The sequence below is a fragment of the Capsicum annuum genome, chromosome 5, assembly GCF_002878395.1.
Source record: "Capsicum annuum cultivar UCD-10X-F1 chromosome 5, UCD10Xv1.1, whole genome shotgun sequence".
Classification (NCBI taxonomy): Eukaryota; Viridiplantae; Streptophyta; class Magnoliopsida; order Solanales; family Solanaceae; genus Capsicum; species Capsicum annuum.
In genome coordinates, this window is record NC_061115.1 from 151738619 (window position 1) to 151762337 (window position 23719).

Genomic DNA, 23719 nt, shown 5'->3' on the forward strand with positions numbered 1-23719 from the left:
AGCTTAATCAATCATCGAGTCTCCCTTTTTGTGAATACAAATTTGGTTGTCTCAACTTTGATTAGGTTGGTGTTAGCTTGTTTGATTGGGTTCAATCGTGAGATGAAATTATCAAGCCCTTTGTTACTCTTAATTCAATTGAATCTCAATAACTCAATATATCCTTTTCTTTATTTCAATTTTTCACATTTTGATTCTAGTTTTCGACCAGAATCGTTATCAAGCCTACTCAAACTCAACAAAAGTAAACTTGAGGATCAACTAACCAAACACAAAATAAATTGTAAAATTCAAGCACCCATAAGATAACGAGTTCCTCTCTATTCTTAAATTCTGATTTGAAGTCTAATTACTTAGTCATATAAATTACCGCTTTAAGAACTTAGGTTCCCTAATTCCCTTACTAACTCTCATCAAAATATGGCTGGAGTTCTATCAAAATTGAGTATAGTAACAAACAATGTACTAAAATCATTACCTAAATAGATTAGATTGAAATTTCATACTCTAAATTTTGGATATTTCAACTAAATTAGTTTCAAATTGTGCCGAACCCCTCAATTCCTACCCAGTAATAAGTCTGAAATGATTCTACAAACTTATATACACACTCAAAACTCAATTGGAATCACAAATAACTAGTCAGGTTATTACATAAACGCCACGGCATTTACCTACGTGGATGTCACCTGTCTTGTGATAAACTCCCTATATTATGTGTAAATGTTTTCTAGTATGTGTATATATTAATGAATCATAAATGATATTATTATCTATAACAAATTTTAATGTCATGAAGTTGACTGTAATGATAAATAAAATATGATGAATAGAAATTTTATTAATAAATATTTATTAGTATAACTCTAGTTATCTATTGATACTTTTATCTTAAATATTCTTCGTGATTCAATGATCATTAGTAGCATATCTCATGTGGTTATATGATTCATACCTCCTTGTGATGTACTTGATCATCAATAATCTCGTGCATCACTTTGATATTTCAAATTGATCTTGAATAAGATTTCTCTTGATCATTCCAGATTTGAGAAAAACAATATTTGACGTCTTGATTTATTTGAACACGAAAGAGTTTACAAAAGATTTTTTCTTCCCCTTTAAGGAAATATTTATCACTTTTTATGGGTGTGAGCTAGGGCTTAAGTAAAGTAGCGTCCAAGAAATCCTAACGGACCTTAGAAATAGAACAAGAATTTGAATTGTCTCATAGAATCATACTTTAAATACAAGAAAATTTTGATATCAACATGTACCCTCTACTTCAAGGTAGATTTGTCAAAATTCAAAGATGAGAACTGAAATACCTATAAAAATGGAGCTTCTACCTATGCGATTTTGTGACTTCATATTTTGAAGAGAAGAGAAAAATAAAAGATTTTATCCCACTAAGCGTGCTAATTTGTTTGCAATAAATTTAGAGTGAAGGAAATTGCAATAATGATTAAAATATGATGAAACAAAGATTTTATTGATGAATATTTGTGAGTACAATTTGTTTGTCTTTTTATTCTTCTTGCCTATATATTTTTCATGATTCAGGGATTGTTAGTAGTATTTTTCTTGATTGTTGGATTATGTGTACTTTCCTTGTGATGTATTTGATTTTCATTGATCAAGAACGCCAAATAACACTTTGATATTTCAAGATGCCTCTTCAAGAAAATATGATGCGGACTTTCCAGTAGCGCTTTGATCTCTTTCTGAATACCCAAGAGCGTATGAGATATTTGAGTTGCCTCTTTAAAGTAAATATATTCCATTTTTAATGGTGTGAGCTAGATTTTATGGTAAAGTAGATTGCAAGAAACTCTAACTGACCTTAGAGTTTAAAGGTGTTTTTTTGGTTTAATTTGAGTTTTTATTAATAATCAAAAACAAAATGTATGAATGGACCAACCCAACCAAATTACAAACCAAAAAATAAAACAACACCCGACCGGCCCAAATCTTGACCCGATCTAAAGTAAACCGCATATAAGTAAAGTATGGTTTCCTATTTGAGCTAAGATCAGCTCACTACTCCTCCACTTGCAGCATCTTCTACTATGGCTTTCTTCTTTAATCTTCAATTTGTGCTTCTTCGTCTGTGGATCATTAACACGGTGCCATGGTCGAGCTCATGTTGATCTGAATCCAGCTGCAAGAGTAAATCGATTCCTTTTTTTTAAATAACTTCTTCCCTTTTAGTCTTGCTTAACATGAATTTCTCTTCATTTACAACTGAGTTCTCTAGAGTAAGGGTTGGTGAAATTCTTTTGGTGCTAAGAAGTAGGGTCTAGTCTGCTGAGGTTTGACATACAATCTTGGTAAACTACTCTCTTTGTTCTTCTCTACTCTGTTGATGTAACTTGAAAACAACATAGCACTTCTTGACCAGTTATAAAAGGGAGGGAGATTAATATGAGAAGCTCAAACCCGCCTGTAACTAGATGGTGTAAAAATCTAAGATACTTGTAATGAAGATCTGACCAAAGACCCCCTGATCTACTGAGTGTCCTTTTTATTGGCTGGTTAATTAGGCTAAGTAGTAAATCCCTTTTTTGTTGGCCTGATCTGCTGATGTAATGATGATATATATGGATAAACTTAGCATAGCCTGTCCAGTTTGTTTACTTGTTTGATATTGCTAGCCTCAGGTAAGAAGATCGTTACTTGTCACTGTTAATGATCCTCCTGCTTGTTCTTGGAAGTTGGTGGAATGTTGTATTTGTGAATGTATTTAGTTTTAATGCCATGTTAGCTAAAAAATCTTCTAGTTGATTGCCTTCTCTATATGTATGAACTATCTGCACTTTCTTGTTTGAAAGTATGCTCCATATTTGCACTGTTATGTCATCTACTTTCCATGGTATCTCCTATTACTTGCATAAAATCTTCTACATTAGCAGAGAGTCAGTCTGAATGATCATTTTGTCATGTTCAGATGAATGACAGTGTCTAGATGCATGCAATATAGCTAATGTCTCTTCTTCCATACTTGTTGTATCCTCAATTGCTGAACCCTCATGTAATAGATCCCCATTCTTATCCCTTAGACAGTATGCCCATGAACTTCTGCCTAGGTTACCTTTAGAAACTCCATCTGTATTGTACTTGACCCAACCTTCTTATGGATACTCCCGTAGCACTGGTATTACCTTAATTCTAGGCTTTAATTGACTAAGTTGCTGCATAATGACTGGCCATTTCACTAAGAACTCAAGTGTAGGTTTTCTAACCTTAAGAAGTATCCTCAAATTTCTGGTAACATTCATAATCAGCTTATGTACTCACACTCCCTTCCCTTCATGCTTCAGTGCATTTCTTCTTCTCCAATGCTCCCACATTATAATCCTTGGAATTGCTTTAAAATATGCTCTCTCCCTTGACTTCACATCTATATTCCACCATACATATATGGTATTCCTCAGGCTCAATCCTTGAATATTTATACCTACAAAAGAAGAAAAGTAGAACCAAGTCCTATTAGCATAATCTGATCTCAGCAACACATGAGACACTGTCTCTTGTGTTGGATTTTGTAGCACCAACCCTTAGAGAGACCTTCAACTCCCACCTTTTGATGGTAGTATCCACTTCAATCTTCCCTTTCCATATTCTCCACATAAAGAAAATTATATTGAATGGTAAATCCTTTATCCACAGCTTCTTGTAGAAATCATTAGGATCCTCTGTTTGTCTGATATATGTCATGTTGATTTGACACTAAATTTCTCTTTTGCATCCACTTAACATACTATTTTGTCCCTATGTACTGTTTGCTGTGGAATACTCACTTTCTGCCTTATATGATCCACAATTTATTCTATAAACAATTCCTTCAGCATTTCTACATTCCACTGCCCCTCATTTATCAAATCTTTGATTTTTTGCTGTCTATCATCCCATTCTCTACTTTTCTCCATAATAGAGTAAAAATCTCTTATTCCAATCCAATTATCAATACAAAATATATGCTTTTCCTCCCCTTATCCTCTATATTATCAGATGATCAATGAGGTCCCTTACTAGTAGCATATTTTTCTAGACTTGGGGTCCTCTTCCTAATTTCCTCATAATTTCATTAGGATGTAACTTCTTGTAGTACTTGTTTAACATGGATTCACTGCATATAGAGCTCTTGGTTCTAAAATTCCACCGAGTTGTTGATACATCTTGTAACCTCCTAAAACCTAGTCCTCTTTCCTTTTCTAGCACACATAACTTAGACCAAGCCACCTAACGCCTACCTTTCCCTTCTATGTTACTACTCTAGAAAAACTTAGCAAAGCATTATTGAATAGTAATTAACACATTTTGATGAGAATTCATGATTTATAAGCAATGAATGAGAATAATTTTAAGCACATGCCTAATTAGAAAAGCTCTCCCTCCAAAGGATAAAAGCTTACCCTTCCATGCTTGTAGTTTTCTACAGATCCTATTCATTATTTGTTGATAGTACATCTTCTTCTTTCTCTTATAGAATACTGGGAATCCAAGATAATTGAATAGAAATTCCTTCCTAAGAATTCTAGTAGCCACTTCTGCCATAACTGCTGCTTTGTTAGACACCTTATCAAGGAAATACAATGCACTCTTCTCCTTGTTAGTTCTCTGTCCAGACACCACCTCCTATTTTTCCAATGTATTTGTCAATAGTTGTAATGTACCCAACTTATATTTACATAGAATGATTATATCATCTGCAAATACAAGATGATTGAGTTTAGGACTTCCTCTAGGCATGCAAAATAACCTGAACTCTTTCCTTAACACCAATTCCTTTAATCCTCTAGAAAGTACCTCTGCTACAATAATGAATAAAGTAGGTGAAAGGGGGTCCCCTTGCTTAATACCCTTAGAAGTTTTGAAAAAACCTCTAGGTTGTCCATTTAGCTATAAGGAGTACTAGTTATTTGACAATAATCTGAATACCATGTTTATGATTTCTTCACAAACCCAATCTTCCTCGGCACTTTTATTAGAAAGAGCCTCTCTAGTCTATCATAGGCTTTCATCATGTTCAATTTCATGACCATGTTTGCTGATTTCTCCCTCTTTATGATTTCAAACACTATTTCCGGCACTACCAATATGTTCTCAGCTATACTTCTTCCATACACAAATCCATCTTGCTTCTCAGATACAATATCAGGCAAAATACACTTAAATCTTTCATGAACAATCCTTGAAACAATTTTATTTACAAAGTTACTAAGTGATATTGGTATCAAGTCTAAAAAATAATTATCCACTAATTTTTTTTGGTAGAAGTACCAAATTTGTATGAGTGATAAACCTTGAGAGATCATATCTATAGAAAAAAGCAGTTACCATCTGGTGAAGATCTTTAGCTATTATATCCAAAGCATCATGAAAGAAAGCACTAGTCATACCATTTGGCCCTCTAGCACCATTGCTATTCAAACCCATGACTACTACCTTTACTTTATCCAATGTTGGAATCTTCTTCGATCATGCATTTTAATCATCTTTGATAACAGTTGGTAGGGCATCTAATATTGAGAAATCCCAGTATCCCCTTGTTTCTGGAATTGATTTTGATAGAATAACTCTGTAGCTTCAGTAATATGATCTTGATTCTACAACAAATTACCTTCATCATTCTAAATTCTTGTAATATTTAGTCTAGCCCTTCTTTCCTTCACAATATCATGAAATAATCTTGTGTTTTTTTTCTCCATCCTTAAACCACTCAAAACCAATTTTATATTTCTAATAGTCTTCCTCTCTTTTTAACTACATTGTTAATTTAGCCTGTGCCTCGAATAATACTGATCTATTTGCCCTAGAAGGATCCTTCTCAAACTATCTCTCTTTTATCTTGATCACCTCTTCAAGTGTAGCTATCTCTTAAAAAATATTCCAAAAAGTTTGCTTACTCTATTGAGTCAATACAGCCTTGATTCTCTTCAACTTTTGATGAAAGATAAGGAATGAATTTCCCTTAACTTCTACCTTCCAATTTTGATTTATAACCTCTAAGCAAGATTCTTCTTTAAGCTAAAAATTAAGAAATCTAAATGGTTTGATCAAATGGTTTTGATTAGTATTGCAGTAAAGCAACATTGGTGCATGATCTGAACAACTTCTTGGTAAATTATCCACCTCCATCATAGGGAGTACCTCTTGTAACTTATTGTTGCAAAGGACTTTATCCAGTCTTTTGAAAATACAATCTCCATCCATTCTTCCATTCCACCAAATAAACTTGCTTTCCTTGAAAGCAATCTCTTTTAAGTTACAATTGCCAATACAATAATTAAAATCTTCTGTTTCATCAATGTAACAGGTAGTCCTCCCAATTTCTCTTCTTCATGCCTTATAATATTAAAATCTCAACCTACAATCCATGGTTCCTCCATTGTTTTCATTGCACCGGCATTTATATGTTTAATTCTTTTGCCATACTTTCTATGCTTTGTCTTGAAGGACTTGATCTGATTGAGAGATAAATCTTCTCCCACTACTACCTTATCTACATTATCTATGAAATCCTTATTATCCATATCCACCTTCTTACTATTAGCAATATCCATCATATTCCCTATTACTATTACAAGAGGTAGTATATCCTCTAGTATTTGTTCCTGATCGGACTTATTCTGCATCACTATTAGCTCTCTGGATTTATTCTGGTTCTTTGCTTCCTCTTTTAAACATTGTTGCATCAGTTCATTACTTATTTCTGTGTTTTGTGGCGCATTATTTACTGTCAACTGCATCTTTTCCTTGCTTCCTGCTTTTACTTGTTGTTGATCTTCACAACCATCTTTGTTGATTTGTATTTATTCTACTTATATAGTGTCTGAGTTTCAAAAGCTCCTATTTACCCAGTCCTTAGTGCTCTCCTTCTCCTCTATACTGTTGGATGCTAATTTCTCCTCTAATTTTTCGTGTTATTCCAATACATCAAATACATTTGATGTTTCTATTAGAGTATCCTTGTCCTTTATTTCCCCCACAATATGACCATATTGGTCTTTTCTATACCTATTTTTCCTTGGCTTTCATTGATTTTTGTTATCCACATCATATACATTCATTTTTGTATTTTCTTATTCCTTGGCATCTTCCTTAATATTTTCATTTCTTTCTTTTTGCTCTTGCATCTGGTTAAATAAATCAGGGTGAATAGTCCAACATAATTCTTCATCATGCCTTTGTAAGCAGCATTCTTTGCAGTAGTTAGGATTGTAATCATATTGAATTTGTATCCATTGGAACTTAATTTTTCTAGTGACATTATCTTCTTCATTAATTTAAATTTTGTGTTGAAGTTTAGCAATTAAATCCACCTCTATCTTTAGTCTTGCACAACTTGGCCTAGTATGATTTCTTGTGGACATATCTACCACCAAAGGCTTGCCCACTGTAGATGCAATGCAGAATATGGTTTCCTTAGCAAAAAAGTTTGATGGTAGATCTGGTAATGAGATCCATGCCACACCTACCATGATTTTAATATTAGGGTCGAACCATGGATCCTATTTAAGAGTCCTCATTTGCCAATACCTATATCTTGATTTACTATAGAAAGCAGTCGTTGATAACAATTGTATGTAGTCCTCCAGTTAATTCAAACTAATCAAAATATTCCTTATATCTAACACACCTATTGTGCAATCTCCTTTAATCCTACATTGCTTTGGAATTATTTTTCTAAGTTCATTAACATTTGATTTCCCATAAGAAAACTTACCAATAATTGCATATTGTAAATTCTCCTACATAATCAAGATTTTCACTTCTGAAGACTTCCATGTAATTGAGGGCTCTCTATGCAACATAACAACGGGTTTAGGAGCTACCCTAATATTATCATGCATGTATGGTTTAGCTCACTTTTAGTAGATTATCATATTTTTGAACTATTACGATAATTTTATTTTTAGTAATCTGCTTAGCGGAATCCTCTGGTGGGATAATCCCACCAAAAGTAGTAGCCATAATGATCGGAAAGTGTGTTAGCATAAAGGGTTTTGCATGCAGCAATATTAAGGTTTTTTAGTCTTTCTATCAGTTTAAAGGTTGATTGAACTCATCTTATAGAGTCCTATTTTAAACAATTCATTTGCACTTTTTCCCCTACTTGGTAATCATCTTCAGTTTTTTCTCCTCAAGGGAAATAATTTTTTCGCATGGCATAATCTATATTTAAGTATCTTAGTAATCTAAAAGTTATGCCCCACGCCCTTAAAGAACTTATGCCCTGCTAAGCATAAGTTTAATTTCTAAGGGTAAATTGAGACCAACTTAGCTAATTAAATAGAAAAAATAAATACCAACTGATGAAAAAATAAATCGTGCAATTGAATAATTTTAAATTCAATAAACCGTGCAATTTAACTATCTCAGATTAATAAAATTTCAAAGTCTACAACCACATTTTACTTATAGAGAGAGTTTTTTTTACTACGTGCATGGGCTAAGAAGTTTGCAATTTATACACCACATTTATGTGGTTTTATTTTAAAAATCATATCTAATCTTTAGAGTGGTTTGTTTCTGTTGGGGTATGATATCTGAAATATTCAGGCTAAATAGTATTTGACTTAGATCTGTTCATCAAAACAATGATTGAGTTTACTTGATGATTATAATAATTGAATTTTTCAATAAAGATGTTCTCTTTCTTGGAAACAAGCATTTTATTTGCTTAACTTTGTCGAAGTTACGAATTTTTATGCCACCAGTTCCTTTTCCTCCCAACTAAGGCATTTTTAAGATTGATAGGGTTGAACTTATTGAAATACGTTTAGCTCTGAAAAGTATTCAATGGATCTAACTTTTACACACTAACATGATGTTATGACCTCAACTCAATTTAGTAACTAAACATAATATAAAGAGAATTTTGGGACAATTTTTGACTTATAAATTTCAAAAAAAGAAATTACATAATTAGATATAACAAAATTGAAATTCAATAACTACACTATCAAGCAAAGACATGACAAACTGCATATAGAAGAGGATTGAGATAAGAACAGAGGAGAGAATAGAATAACGAGGAAGAAATGAAGGCAGAGAAAGAAGTGAGGAAAAAAGATATCAGAAATCCATTATGCTTGTAGTTTGTTCTCTATTTGGAGTTATGTCCATTAGGCTATTACGCTTGATCTGAACCGTCCAAGGTTATTAATTTTTGAATGAATCTACGCCTCCACACTCAATAATTTTATTGGCACTCTTTCTTTATTTTCTATGTACTTCTCCACTTCTTTCTAATTAACTTTTAAGATCATAACACAAGAGCATGCATGGCGCATTGATACAAAAACAATACCTGCAACTGCTATAATAATTAAGTTCAACTTTTCAATCATAATATGTCATGAAATAGAGCTATGCGTTGTATTCTAAAACAGAGTTAACCTTATTATGTTATCAAATTATTGCACCCTCTCAACTAACAAATACAATATTGTCTGCCTTGAAATAGAATAGGCAGAGGATTAATCAGAACTTGTGAAGGATAATTGATCTTATGCATTGGATTTCATTCTCATATGATATACTAGGTTAGTTACTAAAAAAAAATTAGCTTTGAGCTCTTTGAAAATCTTTCTTGAATTTGTTTATATAGTTTAGAAGAAAAAATTAGTTGATTTCAGGACAGAGATTTCAATCCACCAATTTATTCTTGAACACGTCTAAATTATATTATTAGCTAACCTTTCTATGGTTGTGAGACTTATTGTTATAGATAGTGGTTTGCTTTAGATTTTCTTAATAATGCAACATTTAAGATAGATTGCTTTAGTCTATCTTTTTTATCCACAATAGCGATATCACTTTCTACTTTTTGATTTAATCCAATTTAGAATGTGACCAAACACACATGATTTGACATTATGCTTTCTGACATCATAAATGATGTAATATCAATTAATTATTACAGTAGAAGGATCCTTGCATTTATCATTATAGAGATGGCGTTAATTGTGCTTCAGACAAGCTTGTAGTTCATCTTTTTTAACTATATATGTTGGAGCTATTACCATTACATCTAAAATGAGCTAACTATAGGTTTTAAGATCATACTTTAGCTTGTATTTATGAATCAATTGCTGGTTATAATTCCACCTATTAATTAGATGCTATTGATTATATTGAACTAAATATCAACTTTAAATACAATTCCTTAGATTCAAACATGCTAGCTATTACTATTAGGTAGAAGTATCTATCGGAGTACACATTTTTAAGTGTCTATGTATATTTTGTAGAGACACTTTATCCATGCAAACACCTGCAACATTACCATATTTGGAGGAACAGACCTCAAAAGACCAAAGGGTTGTAGCTAAACACGTATTTTTCCCCTTTTCCGATGAGATCAATGTGAATCAATTATATCTTTAGGATTATTTTCCTTTTGTGTATTATATCTTCAAAATCTTTGCGCGCAAGAGGGTAGGAGTGATTGGTTTATGTTATTAATAATTTGTTGGAAGATCTAAATTAATTATTGAGTTTTTTACAATCCATGGTACTTAAAATTTGTTTTCAGCTTGACTGGATGTTTCTTCAACAGTAAAATTACATTACATAGAGCATTTTGTACTTAGATAAGATCTATTCATGAAATATTTTTTATCTATGGTTTTAGAGTGAGTAGGATTCTATTGGCATCATCATTGCTTTTTTAAAAAAGAACCTAATTTTAGAAACGTTGTTCCAGTTTCTGTCATACAAGTGGGATGCATGTCTTCCGATAGTGAACGATTGAAGAGGAGTTTTAAAGTGTTGTCGTGATAAAAAATGGTGAAACAATGTGTACTATTCCAACTCGACAAAATGAGCATAGCAACAATATTGTGATATACTTTAGCTTCACAAAAGATGTTCAAACTTTTCTCATGCTATATGTGGAGAATAGTGCTTCACATAGATGGGAATTCATATATATGGATAACCAAGCTAAAAAAATTTACAATGTAGTTTATATTGAATATTTTCATTTGTACTTTCTGCAGTTCTTACCTTCATATATATATAAACATACATATTCAAAGAGATGCGATTTCTCATGCGTAGCACAGACCAAAACAAGATTTGAAGGATATGAAAGGAGGGGATTGGGAAATTCTAGTAAATAGTTGCCTTCGATCAAAGTGAAACAAAGGATAATTCAATATAATGTATAGTCTCTTTCCTTCGCTGGCTTCTAAATATCTATAATGACTTTTGTTGATTTCTTGTTCTGTGATTGTAATTTTTTTAGGTCTATTAGTTTACATGTTTATAACTGTTCATAATTTGTAACTTAAATTTCTCCATACATGACATTACTGAAATTTTATTATGACAGTCCCAGACTATACCCTCATCATAACATGGTGCTTTGAATCACAAGTGATCCTAAACTAATCTATGGTACTGACATAATGCATGGGCAACTAAATATAAGCATGTATAAGGGTAAAATGAATGAGCAGAAGCATAATCATGAAATAAGTTATTTCAATACATTATTGTTAAAAGTTTATAACACTGAAATTTAAAGGAAAGAGAAACTAAAACTAGATACAATAACTTTAACTGACTATCCACGAAGCCTCTACTAATACTGACTATACGTAGCCAGGACATGTACCCAACTATCTCTAATAAATACATACGAATAATATAATGCAATACTGGAACTGCAATCGACTTGAGTGCTCGAAGTAAGGGCACTCATCACCTGCCAGTTGGACGCTATGATCTATCTGACTATAATTCTTAAAGTAAGTACCTAATCTGCATCACATGAAAACTATAGGCAAAAGAGGTGTGCGATCAGTACTTAGAAATATATTGAATATGTGAGATATGCACTAGTCATGAAAACACTTAAAACATATTTTGAAACTAAGGATGCAATCTGTTTGCTGAAATATGCTTTTAAAATATGTATGTACATAAAAGTAGTGAGGTGTAGTGAAATTTCCAAATCATGAAAAAAAATTTTTTTGTAAACAAAAAAGTGGTAGAAGCATAACTATTAATTTAATCTAAGTTAATGTTGAATATGTCATAAAACTATATTGAATGATAATTGAAAATAAAGAGATGAACTTGAGTGCAAATTGAATGCATGGAGCTGAAGTGTAGTACAATGACCGTATATAAAATACATATATACTGGTGTGTAGTGATAGTCTGAAAAGTTATAACATAAAAGCAAGTAAAACTAAACTAAGAGTTATGTATAAATACTGGATCTAAAACTATGGGATGTGAACTAATGTAATGACCAATTAAAAAAACTTGTAACTGGTCAATACTTGGCTGAAGAATCTGATTACAAAATCATGAAATAAATGAGTTTGAAGTGTGGGAGATACTATAAATCGATATATAACTATGTGAGATAAACATGGAGTTAGATGTATAATCTTAATCAAAAAGTGTCCAATATACCTTGTCAGAGTGTAAAGGCTGATCTGACGTGGTACAACTAAACTAACGCCCAAAAGGGACTAAGTTGTCAAGCCTGTGACTCTTTAGAACCTACGGTGGTTCCATAGTTTTGGGTCTTAGATACTTCTACTAAATATCTCAGCCTAACTGATGGGTAAGCCTTCACCCCTACGTTCGCTTGGTACTAAGTATTACTCTCCAAAAAATATAAACTGATATACAGAATAGCTCAATAATACTGAAATCTTGAGATCGAAAAATAAGTTCTTTTCTAAAAGCATTCTAAATCATGAAAACTGATGGACTGAGTGTTTGACTGATAATGCATGATATCCTAGGTCATCAGGTGTTCATAACTCGTCATATTTGAAGAATATGCTACTAAAAATGATAATTTAATGCATGGAAGGAAAAGAAGAAATTTCATAATCAAAGTCCAAAATCATGAATTAATCAACATAATGAGGGTTCATAATTCTAAAAATGTAAAGATACAAAATTTTATGGAAAAACATGGTATGTCAACTAATATAGACTGAAATCCACTAAGTCATGCATAATTCATTCTGAAAGAGGTTGAAACCTATAAAACATGCATAATCCATCACATACTAAAATAACAGAGTTAAAATCATGAAAATCATGCATAATAACTTTGAATGAAAACTATAATAATAAAATAACATAGTAGAATCGAATTTTCAATAATTTGAAATAATTAGGTGTTAACCTTAGAGTATGCGTTCATAGAAATCATAACTGAAATTCATATTTTAAAATTATGTTTCAGGAATAAGGGTAAAAAGAATCCTTTATTTAATACCCACATACCTAGACTGATGGAATCTTGAACTGGAGCATTGGAAATATGGCTTTGAGAAACACCCTACTCTTAGGCTAGCTTGAGAGTTGAAAAACTTGGATTTTCTGCCATAAAATGAGTTTGGGTAAAATAAAGAGAGGTGCGGGGTGATTAAATAGAATTATACCTTTTGTAATAGGCAAAACGATATAGTTTTGGAGTTAAAAGAGAGGGAAAAGACCAAACAACCATTTTAAAAATTTGTATGACAATGAATCGTAGTGTCTCCCAAGGAGTCGTAGTGTCTAAATCGTCATCACTGAAAGCTTTGATAGGGCTTCTATAAAACGGTCATAACCTTTTACAACTATATTGAATTAAGACAAAACTCGATGCGTTGGAAACATAATTTAAATATCTATCATTTGGCGAGTTTTGAAATAAAGGATTTATGCTCATTTGAAGTTGAGTGTAGCAAGATACTTCATGAGAAATCAACTAATAAGGAAGGTTTTACTTGTCTATGACCTATGAAGTACTTGCAGCCTTAATATATGTTTAAACCGCTTCCAATTTTATCAATACATGAATTTTAATTTTACATGTACTTGAAGCATGGTTTTAAGCTTAACTTGAATTTTCATAGTGTTACATTTGTGATTTATATAATTGAAATATAACTGTGATTACATAAATTTTAAATATATTAGTTGAAATAAATCTTGTGGGTTGATAATTAGATTAATTATATAAATTCAAACAAATATGGATTTAATTTAGGCTTAATTTTTAGGAAAAATTTCATAAAAGCACAACTTTAGTTACTCAAATTACTAAAAGTCCCTTCAATTTGAAAAAATTACAAATATCCCGACTTTTATCAATTTTGATTAAAAGTTGAGATACATCCTAATAAATGCTTTTTATCCGCTTTTAAATTTACCAACAGATCAAAGTTCGTCTTCTTCCCCATCAATGGCAAAATTCTTGGTGCGATTTCATTCACAATTTTTTCTTATTCTACTTCATAGATTTTTGAATTAAGGTATCCCTCCCCCCTCCCCGCGCCACTCCCTTAATCTTCACTTCTTATCACATTCAATAACTTTTATCAAAAGTAAATTCAAACCTTTAGCACATTAATTTTTTATTACAATATCAAGTTTACAATGGATTCAAATTCTATACCTTTGTTTAGCCTTCAATTTTTGAATTGTCAAGTTTCCCCCGTCGTAATCTTGAATTTTTGTCACGACCCGAGGCTACTCCCTAGTCACTACAATGATGCTTACGGGAACAAATAACTACAAGCTAACCCATGAACTGGTACCTGCTGTGAGCACTAAGTAAATTGATAATAAAAGACATGTGCAGAAAACAAATGATAATGCCATAAGGTTTAAATACTGAGAATACGATAAATTCACAAGTCTATAACGTCTGATAAAAATACTGAACACAACTAATAAGAATGATAACTGACTAACTATTTATCTGATTGTCTGAATATCTGAAAGCCTCTAAACTTACTAAGGAACTGATGGGACAAGACCCAACTAACTCCAGCTGACTAACTGAAAAGAAATGCAAAAATACTGAATAAACATGTCAGGTTCTCAATAGATGAGGACTCACTACTGCTGTTATTGCTGAAGCGCTGGACAGTCTAAGTACGGTCGAGAAACTGAGCGTCCGAACCTATGATATAAGACATCACTGCGTGAAGAAAAGTATGCAGTTAGTACTTGGAATGTATTTGTATATGAAATAAGGTTAGACTGAAATGCATGGGTTAACTGTGAAGAAAGTAATGACCGATTGAATAGCATGAGATAACTGAGTATGCATACATGAAAATTGAAATATTGAAAATGCAAGACCAAAAATATAATGTTTTTGAAATAATCTATAAACTGAATAACTGAAATTTGATAACTGGATAACTGAAAGTCTGTATGCTATGGTCAAGCAAACCTAAACTAAATTCTATATTGAATACTAAACTGAGACTGTAGGAGGTATCGTGTAACTGACATGCCCAATCTGAGTTAATCATGGTCCAAACTGTAACCACAGTTGGAAGAGTTTCAGTACTGTGCCACGGATACTAACACATGGCTGCATGGATCCACTTAACTAGTGTCCCGAAAGACTAGGGAGTTAGTCCTAAACTAGCAGGTAACCCCTAAGAGAATGTCAGTCCTAAACTGGCGGGTGACATCTCAGAGAATATCAGTCCTAAACTAGCAGGTAACATAGGGACTACTTCTAAGGACCCAGTCCTAGGTTACGGGTGAGACCCTATAACTAGGTTTGCTCGGTGCTAAATCATACTCCCAACTGAACTAACACTGATTACTGGACTGAACTAAGCTTAATTGAGTAAACAATTAATCATAAATAGCTTGACTGAATGTCAATGCTCATAGTTTATCTGAAATCATTCTGAAGATACTGAATTTATGTAAATAATTAGGTATCGGGTGTTCATAATCCGCCAACACTGAATGAAAATAACAATAAGGACATATAAAAGCTTTGAAAATCATAATGGGAAATCATTATTCAAAATCCATCACTTAGGCATTTCATCAAATGGATGGAGATCAAGACTTTAAGTTATGGATTTTTTAAACATGAGGAGATAGAATGAGTACATGACAAAATCATAATTTGAGGATTTATACTGACTCATATGATATTTATATGGGAACTACAACATTCAAAATATACTATAATCCATTCCACATGAAAACATTCATTATCTTAACTTGAAGTTGAAATAACAAAGGATTCATGAAGATAGTTCAACATAATCATGTAGAAACTCGTAATTTAAAATAAAAAAGGATTCTTGAACTCCAGGGGTAAAAAAGGCCCACAAATGAACATCACACATACCTTAAAACCTTCAGCTTAAAAAAGAAACACTAATCTCAATTCTTTCTTGAATGCTCTTGAATTGGCAAACTTGAATTATTAGTTTTCTTGAAGAGAAAGTAACGAAATTTGTTGTTCTTTGGAGATGACTAGGATTTCTTTGAGAGGAAGTTTGAAGAAGATGGGAAAATAATGCCCTAATTGATGCTATAACTCGTAATTTGACGACTTGAATTGATGAGAAAAAACACAATTGCCCCTCAGACATTTAAATTTATAACTGGAATGTGTTTAAATGGGGCACCACAATGTGATGAGGGCTCCATCGCCATTACGACTGTGACACAGCCCAATCATGATGAGCTGGTGGAATCGTGATACAAACATGACCCGATCTTCGTCCAAAAATTTAAAACTTCTCTGAAACATGCTTTTTACACCCCCTGAACATGAATTAACTCAAAAACCAACACCTCGGGGTCTGAAATACAAATTTAAAAATCCTCGGACTTAAGGGTCCTTAAAAATGACTAAGTTTCCAATACTTAGTAAAATTTTTAGGTTTTAAGACTCTTATGCATGCAACTGGGATTTGAACTGAGCTAAGAATAATACGGGGTATTATAATTTTCATCTCAACAAATTCAAATTTTTTTCTCAATTCTAAAAAAAATCATCCACGGTATCTAGAAAATTTGTTGATTCCCCCAATTTCAACTTCATTAACTTATTTTTAGAGTTGAACAATTGTTACATGGTAGTTTTCCTTTTTATTTTTTCTTTAATTTAGTTTATTAAACTTTTGTTGAAAAATTTTAAACTTTAAAAAATTAAACTTTCATCACTTTATTTTTTTGTTACAATAACAAGATCTACATTGGATCTAAATTCTGTAGCTTCTTTTAGCTTTGGAATTTATCAAATTGACAACATCAAACTAAGTGAAGATGTTAATTTTTTTTTCAATGAATTTGATAATATTTTTGAAGATTTTCATTAAAATGGATCTACACACCAATGATCCAGTAAAGATGAAACAACTGCGTGAAAAAATAATAATAAAACTAAAGAAATAAACACGTTGATGATGATAAGAAAAGAGAATTTGGAACATATCCCATAAGAATAAATTTGGTAACAAATGTTTTAGTTTAGTTTACTTGTATCTATTTTTAGTTGAGATTATAAGATGAAGACCATTGTGCATCTATTGTTATATTTAGTCTGGTACAAGTGCTAAATTACGCATACATTATTATTTCGTGTCAGATATATAAGTACTGAATTATATTTTGTTGAATTAGTGTATTTGTATATCTTTTTAATCGAGAATATAATATGAAGATAATTATGTATCTATTATTATATGTAGTCTGATAATGTACACTCTAATTCATTTTATGTATCTCTTATTAATTTTATTTCAATTACATATGCATAGTAAGATAATTATGTATCTTCTCTCTTATTCATTTTATGTATCTTTTATTAATTTTATTTCAATTACATATGTAGAATAAACAAATCTTTTGTTATTTTTAATTTTGTAACATATCCAGTACTTGTATCTCATTCCAGTTAACAGATGTAGATACTTGTAACTAATTTAAGTTGATATTACTATATTATGTTATACACTCATGTTATTATATCTCATACATTTATTTATAACTTGTGTAGCATTTTGATGTCATTTTCTACTATTTGTGGAAGAAGTATAAGAACTAGATATTTTAAAGGCGATATGCCTTCCTTTTGTGCAATTACGGAGTTGTAAAGGCGGAGAATAGATATTTTAGTGAAAATGAAGATCCTCGAGACCAAACCACAATTTCATACCACCTGAAAAAGACAATGTGGTTATTGTTGAATAGTTGTAGTTTTGTTGGTTATGTCCAACTTTGAATCTAAACTTTCATTGATTATTAGAGCTTCGTAAACCTGTGATGATGTTTTTCGGCTTTTGTCTAAAATAAATACTTAGTGTTTTGATGAAAAAGTATTTCTAATTCAGAAGTTATTTTCACATATTTTATTCCTTCTATTAATTAAATTCATTTTAAATTTATTAGAGACAAAGTCATGCTTAACTAATGAATGTTTCAGGTACATTAATAAATAATTATTTATCAGGTACAGATATATATCTGCTAAACAGAGTTATTTACATGACATATATACAATCAAGAAATGTACGTTGTAGTACAAAAAAATATTTTTCTTGTATTGTAAAGCAAAATATTTTTCTTGAATTTTAAAATAATATAATTTTTAATAGACAAATTCAAGTAACTAGTCATTTCATTAAAATTTAATAAATTCATGTTTAAAATTAAAAAATATTATGTATCTTATAAAATGTATTTCCTCCATCATCATAAACAGAGTATACATATGGTGATGAAGTATTAACCTACCATAAAATAGATTATATATTAATCTAATATCACGTGAAATTTATTAACAAATGTATCTCTTATTAAGAATCATATGATGATTTTCAATTTTAGAAAGTTGTACTATGGCATGTAATATAATATAAGTTATCCATTTTAGTATACAATAATTATTTATTTATGACATTCATCATTCTTCATCATCATTCAGTTTAATAAAAAATATAACTCATAAATTATACCTGATACATAATATTAATTATGTTTCTCCTTTTTGTTCTAGTCAATGCATTATGTATTTTTATCGAAAAAGTTCATAAATGTATGTGTCTCGGCATTCATAATTATGTAACTCGATTTCAATAGTATGTATCAATATGTGAGCTACATACTTATAGCTAAAATGTTTTAACAACTTTGTACTTTGGTAAATTAATTCAACAAGAAATATATAACACCTTCAGTCTCACTCTCAAACAACATCTCGCTTTCATCTTTATTGATGATACCGACACACAGAGGGCACATCCTAATACCTGGCACACTTTTCTTAATCTCTACATATAGCTTGATCCCTTATCATAACAGATCAATAATGGAGATAAATTTTCTTCAATAATATATCGACTTCGATTTGTTTCCTTGTTTCATTGATTTCATGTTCCGCAACAATTGCACAAAGAAACTTTTAATACGTTTCATTCTCTTTGACTATAGTGCAATCAATCTTGTATCATTCGTACTTGACATCAACAATAAAAAACTTAAATATCATAATAACATTGAGATATTCATTGCAAATAATTGAAAAAATCACTGAATAAGAAAGCAAGGTAGAGAAGAAAATGCATATTATTCAATTCAAATGGGGAAAAAAAATCACAGAAAAAATGAAAAGAGAAGAGAATATTAATTGTGCAAGTTGAATTAGGAGAAGAAAAAAATTGCAGAAAAAAATGAGAAGACGGAGAATATTGGTTGAGAAATTTGAATAGGGAGAAAAATATACATTATCTAACTGATATACGTATATACATTTTTGTGTGATTTCAGATTGCTAATTAGAAGATATGAAATGTAATTTACTCCTAAATTACCTTAATTTTCATTACTTACGTTAATTAGAACATAGTAGTTGCTTTGACATGATGTATTATCTGTTATGTATCTCTTCCAATTTGATGTATTTGAAAAATAAAAAATGAGATGTTATGAAATTTGATAAAAGTTGGGATAGGACGTAATTAAGATAAACTAGTTGGGATTTATGTAAGTTTTACTAATTTTTATTGAGCTAGTCCATTGATTTGGGCTACAAATGATGAACTCACTTTGCTAAGCCCAAAATGTCATCTAATTCTAGAGACCTAATTTTGTGTCACGAGTCGAATAACGTGGCATATAAGGTCAAATGAAGGGTCCAATTGAACATTGCCACATGTCAAAATAATGCAGCATGCCTAGTGAAATCAAAAGCCCAATCAAATATCACTATGACACTTAAATTTGACTGGTCAAAAGATGTCCATTTTCACCATGAATCTTTCCTTCCTGTAACAATAAATATGGGTCTCATAATTCAGAAAGAAGAACAAGGATTTGAATAAGAAGCAAGAGAGAACTCATGGACCAAATGCCATAATTTCTCTACAAAGTTCAAGAATTCAAATCCTGTTCATCAAGATTCAAGATCAAGATAAAGATTCAAGACAAACTCAAAGGCCCCTTGAATCTAAATTCAAAAGTTAAGATCAAGCCCATTAAATTGTCAAATCAAGTTCAAATTTAAGACCAAGCTCAAAGTCCTTTAATTTATATGTGAAAAGGTAACTCTGGGGATTCATAGAGATTGTAAGACTCATATATTGAAATTAATAAGATAATTATTGCAATATTTTTCTTCTTCCAATTATTATTTTCTCGGTCATGATTTTTTTTTTCTAACAAATTCTAGCATACCTAGTGTGACAATATTTACCTCTCATCTCAACTTTTCCAATATCAAAATTCAAGAAGACTGAAATGAATTCTAGGAAGGTCAATTCTTAACTTACCGCCTTAAATGCGGTTGATTCCAAATTTTTCTGCTAAAGTATAAGGCATCCTTGGTATTATTGGAAGCTTTGGAGTTGTCACAAAGAGAAAAGCCAATATATTAAGACAACAAACACACCGTCATCCGCACCAACTCCAATTTTTAGATCTTCAACCCCAAAAGGACTGATATCTCATACAAGTGTTCAAAAGAAGGAAGCAATGTGAAAGATACAATTAAAAAGAATCTAGCTCTACTTGAGAATTATAATTTGAAAAACTCTTCCATAAAGAACAATGGTTGTTCAACTAACATATCATCTCTACTTACATCACATAAGCTGAGTACTTCGAATATCAACTTATGTGACAATCCATGTTACTATCCGACATCTTCACTGATCATGTAAGGAATGGTAACTGATGCCTCATCTATGGACAAATAGCTTGCAAACCTGACAAAGGCAATTGATGGTCTAACCAAATATATGCAAAATTAAGACACTTGAATTAATAAATTGGTGGAAAGGATGGATTTCTTAATACATCGAGAGTTTATCAATGCGCCTAGGAAATATTCAAAAGTTCATGAGATAAAACATCCCATAAAACAAACACAACCTACTAAGGAGGTACAAATCTCTTTTGAGGGAATGATCCCAATTGATCAATTGAAAATGTTCATTGAAGGGACCCTCAAGGACAAGTGTGATCTTGCCACCAAGTCTTTTCTAACTTATGCCAAGACCTACAATAGAAGGATTGATAGCTTTAAAATGCTTATCGGCTATCAACCCCCTAAATTTCAACAATTACAGGACAAAGGCAATCCAAAGCAATATTCCATGAACTTTGTTGAGACATATAATAATGTTGGAACCTATAATGGCTATGTTTTTAAATAATTTGTTTGTTCCCTAAATAAAAACTCCCTCGATTAGTACATGTACTTTGAGCCTAATTCCATCAATAGTTGTAATTAACTAGAGCATGAGTTCCAATCACTTCTATAGCACAAGGTATACAGTGAACATGGTATAGATCATAAATACTCATCAAAAAATGCTGAGACAATTATTGAATTCATCAATAAATAGAGAAATACAAGCCTAAATTACAAACATAGGCTTAGTGAAACTTCTACAATAAAGATGTGCATCCATGGAATGCACTGTGGTATGCATGATAATAAATATTATAGATGTGAAGGATCTCGATGGTCAATTAACTCTAGTATGTCAGCAAAAGGGAGCAATCATAGTCATAAGACCTATCATAATAAATATTATAGCTGTGATCCATCTCAAAGGTAGACTAACTCAAGTCAGTCGACTAAATGAATCAGTCACAGTCACAATACCAATTGTACATCAACTAAACGATACTATACTTCTTGCTATCATTGTGGCAAGTCAGGTAATAAAAATTACAATTTTAGATTTCGATCTAGAAATCCTAAAAATAGATATGGAGACCCAAAACTGGGTCAACAAATCAAAGGACTAACAACGAGGGACCTAAGAATACTTGACAAAAAATAAGTAACATTTATTTTGAAGGAATTCCACTAAAAATCTAAAGGGAAAATGTATCTTGACAGTAGATGTTCAAATCACATGACAATAAACAAAAGCCTATTTGAAATCGTAACCGATTTTAACAGAAATTACATTAGCTTTAGGGATAGCTCCAGAAACAAAGTAATGCCTATTGGTATTGTATCCTTTAATAATTCATATGATATTACTAATTTATATCTGGTTAAAAACTAGAAGTACAATCTGCTGAGCATTAGTCAGTTATGTGATGCTGGATTGGAGGTAAGATTCAAATAGGATGGGTGTATAATTGAAAAATATAGAAGGTATATTGTTGCTGGAAATAGACACAAAAATGTGTATATTTTAGATTTTAACGAGAATATAGAAGGACATTATGTCTTGCCTCTATTTCTAAAGATCCTTAGATTTGGCATAGATAACTTGATCGTACAAGCATGAGACATATTGAAAGGCTAGACAAGCATAAGCTTGTGATTGGTTTTCCAAATCTTGACTTCAAAAAGATTCACATTTATGATGCCTATTAACTTGGTAAGCAAACTAGAAATTCTTTTCCTGTTAAAGATATTGTCTCTATAACTAAATCATTGCAACTACTTCATATAGATTTGTTTGGTCCCACTAGAACTGCTAGCATTAGTGCAAAAGGTGTGCTTTTGTGATTATTGATGATTATTCTTGATTTATATGGGTTATGTTTCTACCTAACAAAGATGATACTTTAAATAATTTTGAAGTTTTCTAAGAAAAAGTTCAATGAGACAAAGGATACTACATTTCTTTCTTTGGAAATAATCATGGAGGAGAATTTGAGAACAAAGATTTTGAAATATTTCATAGTACTCATGGTTACACACATAAATTCTCTGCTCTAAGATCTCCTTAATAAAATGGTGTGGTTGAACAAAAAATAATAATACTTTTACATGGCTCGAACCATGATCTATGAAACTCTTTACCAAATAAATTTTGGGCAGAAGCTGTCAGTACTGCATGTCATATTTTGAGCAGGTGTATCATTAGATCAATTCTGAAGAAAACTCCTTATGAGATTTGGAACAACAAAAGACCTAACATTGGGTGATTTCATGTATTTGGCTCCAAATGTTTTGTTCATAATAATGGCAAGGACAACATCGTAAGTTTAATCCACGAAGTGATAAAGGTATTTTTATGGGATACTCTTAATACAGTAGATCTAATAGAATTTTCAATAAACACACCCTTTGCATTGAAAAATATATTCATGCTGTTTTTGATAATATTAATTACGTTATGAAGAATATTATTTTTGTAGATGATGAGATTGGATAGGCAAAAGAAATAAATTCTCTTCCACTAAAGTTGACTCCACCTCAAAGTCAATTGATATTGATCAGCCAGTTGCTACCTCAAACAATAAATTTGTACTTGAAATAATTCCAAAAGAATAGAGAAGTGAACCTGACTATCCAAAGAAGTTCATCATTGAAGATCCAAAAGAAGGAAAGAAAATAAGGGCCTCTACAAAACAAATGAAAATATAGCCCTCATATCTTAACTTGAACCAAATCAAGTCAATGACGCATTAGAAGATGACAGCTGGGTCAATGTATTGAAAGAAAAAC